This window comes from Diplotaxodon limnothrissa, linkage group LG1 (genome assembly GCF_057381915.1).
Source record: "Diplotaxodon limnothrissa isolate DT_005_m linkage group LG1, D_limnothrissa_male_GT1.1, whole genome shotgun sequence".
Classification (NCBI taxonomy): domain Eukaryota; kingdom Metazoa; phylum Chordata; class Actinopteri; order Cichliformes; family Cichlidae; genus Diplotaxodon; species Diplotaxodon limnothrissa.
In genome coordinates, this window is record NC_140596.1 from 8,033,537 (window position 1) to 8,037,733 (window position 4,197).

The window sequence follows — 4,197 nt, forward strand, 5'->3', positions numbered from 1 at the left end:
GGGTGCTCAAATAATTAGCTTCCTGGTGAGAAAGTGCTTCCTGCTTTCATTAGCACATACCTGCCCCCCACCATGATCAATCACAGCACCTATCACTCACCACTCTGTCACCCTGCCCACAAAGAGGTGAGAAATTACCACCAGTCTCCCGCTACATCTGTCAAACACGCACACATGCCACAAACAGCGTAGCAAACTTTTCCTCTCCTTCCTCTTCATTCGATACTTAAATGTACTCCCCTTGCTATTTATTCATTTTGCTCTTTACGCCTTCCTGTTAAATTTCAGTGCAATCGTCTGTGAAATTGCCACATGATAGACAAACCCGAGTGATTATGCGCCCAGATCACTATAAAGACACATCTCCTGGATGCACTGGTACGCATCTTCAGTGATGTATCCTAGGGTCATCAGGTGTTTCGGGTCTCACAACATCATACACCCTCGCCCAGGCGACCCAGCCGGGGGTGATCAAGCCCCGACTTGCGTACCAGTAGCTACCCACGGATCAGCCCTCTTGATCCACAGCCACCTTGTGGCTTTCTCTGCCGCTTCACTCACAGCCTGGATGGCCCTCTTCTTGGCTGCCCCAGCCACGCCCAGCCGCCCTAGGGCTTTGCAGAGTGATCGTCCTGCAAAGCCCCTACAACCCACTTCTATGGGCTCATAGAAAGTCTTCCAGCCCCTTCCCCTGCACTCCTGCACTAGTTCCTGGTACTTTCCTCGTTTCCTTTCATTGGCCTCCTCAATCCGCTCTTCCCAGGGCACTGTGAGTTCCAGCATGATCAGCTGTTTTGAGGCCTCAGAAATAATTATCATGTCTGGCCGGAGTGATGTTTTTGCAATGTTCTGAGGGAACTTTAGTTGTTTACCCAGGTCAGCCTGTAGCTGCCAATCAGAGGCTGTGTTGAGGAGGCCAGTTGTCAAATGTGGGCGCACCTGGGGTTTCTCTCCAGCCTTAATAAAAGAGATTGCCTTCCTCGGAGCATGATGATGCTTGCTGGTGCTGATTGCTGAGGCAATCTTTTCAGCAACTACTCTGAGCACCTGGTCGTGCCGCCAACGATACCGACCATCGGCCAGGGCCCTTGGGCAGCTGCTAAGGAGGTGTTCTAGGGTCCCTCTTCCAGAGCACAGGGGACAGGCAGGTGTCTCGCTCTTTCCCCACAGATGGAGGTTTGCTGGGCTTGGCAGAGTGTCGTATACTGCCTGCACTAGGAATCGGATCCGGTGGAAGTCTGCCTGCATGATGTTTGCCCAGGTGACCTTGCGCTGCAAGGTGCTGTCCCACCTTGTCCATGCTCCCTGCCGCTTAAGGCCTACAGCTCTACTTACTCGCTCCTCCTCCACACCTGCTCGGACCTCTTCCTGGAGTAGCTGGCGTCTCTCCTTTCCCTGTGCCCTGCTGACCTGGGCCTTTGGGACATACCCCAAGCCTGCTCCCCCTGTTGCTAAGACCCCCATCAGTGTTTTCTGCCTTAGGCGTGACTCCGCCACCTCAACTGCCTTCTCAGCCTTCCACTTTCTTCCTGTCCTTACCTCAATACCTGCTAATGCCACCTTGCAGTCTTTAGAATCTCTGTACTGTAGGGCTTCTCGTGTGCGAGCCACCTTGAACTCTTCTGTGAGACCACTGAAGGGTAACTGCACGCTGTTGCTTGTCCCATACAAGGCAGCGCTGGTGAGACTGCGGGGAAGTCCCAGCCACTTACGAAGAAAGCCACTGATCTTTCTTTCAAGGGATTCCACAGTAGTTATTGGAACTGTATAGACAAGCAAGGGCCACAGGATTCGGGGCAGGATTGAATGCTGGTAGATCCAGGCTTTAAATCTTCCAGGCAGGCCGGACTTATCCACCTTAATAAGCCACGCTCCCAGCTCCTCATTTGCCTTCTGAATAGCAGTAGAGTCTTTCAGGCTGGAGTCAAAGAGTTTCCCCAAGCTCTTAACTGGTTGTTCCGTTATGGATGGAATAATGGTTCCTGAAATTGAGAACCGGAACTTGTCCGTCACCTTGCCCTTCTTCAGTACCATCGATCTTAACTTGGAAGGTTTAAAACTCATCCTTGCCCATGAGATGAGTCTCTCAAGACCTTGCAAGATCCACCTACACCCGGGAACTGATGATGTTGTAATGGTGAGGTCATCTATATAGGCTCTGATAGGGGGCTGACGAACACCTGACCTTGTTAACGGCCCTCTGCACTCCACCTCCGCAGCCTTTACCACCATGTTCATTGCCAGGGCAAAGAGCGTAACTGAGATGGTACAGCCTGTTATTATACCTTTCCCGAGTCGGTGCCAGTCTGAAGTAACTGCCCTAGAAGTGACCCTAAGCCTGAAATTGGCGTAATAGTCCAGGATCAGGTCCTTGATCTTGCTGGGAACATGGTGGAGGTGTAAAGCATGCTCAACCAGTTTGTGTGGGATCGACCCATACGCATTAGTCAGGTCCAGCCACAATACAGCTAGGTCGCCTCTGTTCTCATGGGCTTCTCTTATAAGGTGTGTAACTACACCAGTGTGCTCTAGGCAACCAGGAACTCCTGGGATTCCCCCCTTCTGAACTGATGGATCAATGTAATTGTTTCTAAGGAGAAACTCGGTCAATCTCCGGGAGACAACGCTAAAAAACACCTTCCCCTCCACGCTCAATAGCGAGATGCTCCGAAACTGGTTTATGTTTTTCGAATCCTCCTCTTTGGGAATCCAGACTCCCTCTGCGCACCTCCACTGATCAGCAACTCTCCCTCTCCGCCATATCACCTTTAAGATCTTCCACAGGTGGCGAAGCAGCTCTGGGCAGCGCTTATAGACAAGGTAGGGTACGCCACTGGGACCTGGGGAGGATGCTGAGCGGGCTGCTTTGATGACCTCACACACCTCCTTCAAACTTGGCTCCGTCAACTTGAACTCTGCTGATGGTGGGGCAGGGTTGATGAGAGCTTTGTTTGGTCCCAAGTCTTGTTCCCTCAATGGGTCACTCATTGTCTCATGAAGGAAGTTATTCACCTCCTCTGCTGAGCACTCCAACTGCCCGCTTCGCTTAACCCCAAGCAATTGTTTGGAAAAGCGAAAGGGATCAGCAATAAAAGCTGCACGTTTCCTGGCTCTCTCTCTTCCTCGCCTTCTGTGCCATTCTGCTCTACGGAGGGTAATCAACTTCTTCCGCAAGATGTTATGCAGTTCCTCTAAAGCTTGCTTCTCCTCCGCATCAGCGTTCTTGAACTGCTTCTTAAGGCTCCTGAGCTCCTGGCGCAGTTGATGAATCTTCATGGCCCTGCGGTTCATGGTGTAAGGGGTCTTGTTGTTACACTTCTCGATCAGGCCGAACCTTTCTGAGGCGTAGCTGACTATGATGGTGGTCATTGTTTTAAGCCTGCTGTCGGCATCTCTTTTGGCCACAGCTTGTATGATGTTGGAGACATCCTCATCAAACTTCTGCCACTCGCTCCGGCTGCTGGCTGGGGGCCACTTAATCCGCTGTTGTGGAACTACACTGCTTGGATTGGAAGAGTCCAGTGCATGGAGGGACTGGGCTCTGTGGGGTGCCTCCTGGCCGGGCTCCTCCTGCGTCTCACCAGGTTCAGGACCTGTGCGTTGCACCTCACTCTCCCGCTCCAAACATTTCATTCTAGCCTGATGGACCTTTAGGCCACGCTGGTTCTTACACAGCTTGCCGCAGATACATGTCTTACTCGTAGTCCTTTCCATTGCGTTGGTCGTTAACCTTAAGTCCGTCCGATTGGAGACCTCATCCTCCCCCCCTCTCGGGATCTCCTGGGGGTATCTTTCTTTAGGGCTTTCCGTAGCTTTTTGGGGTGCTTTCTCACGAAAACTGCAGACCGGGATGCTAGCCCACCCTGCCCCTGGAGCCGTCTTTCCGAGCTGTCATCTGTCTCTCCAGTCGTCACCAAACTTTCTTGGTTGTCACCTAGACTCTTCCTAGGCGTCACTGGCTCAGCCAGAGTTTAACTATAAAGACACATCTCCTGGATGCACTGGTACGCATCTTCAGTGATGTATCCTAGGGTCATCAGGTGTTTCGGGTCTCACAACATCATACACCCTCACCCAGGCGACCCAGCCGGGGGTGATCAAGCCCCGACTTGCGTACCAGTAGCTACCCACGGATCAGCCCTCTTGATCCACAGCCACCTTGTGGCTTTCTCTGCCGCTTCACTCACAGCCTGGATG

At 52.3% G+C, this 4,197-nt stretch overlaps 1 pseudogene; it reads right to left on the minus strand.

The window, feature by feature from the left end:
- Positions 1 to 434: 434 nt before the first annotated feature.
- Positions 435 to 3,369, minus strand: LOC146639354 (uncharacterized; annotated as a pseudogene).
- Positions 3,370 to 4,197: the final 828 nt, after the last annotated feature.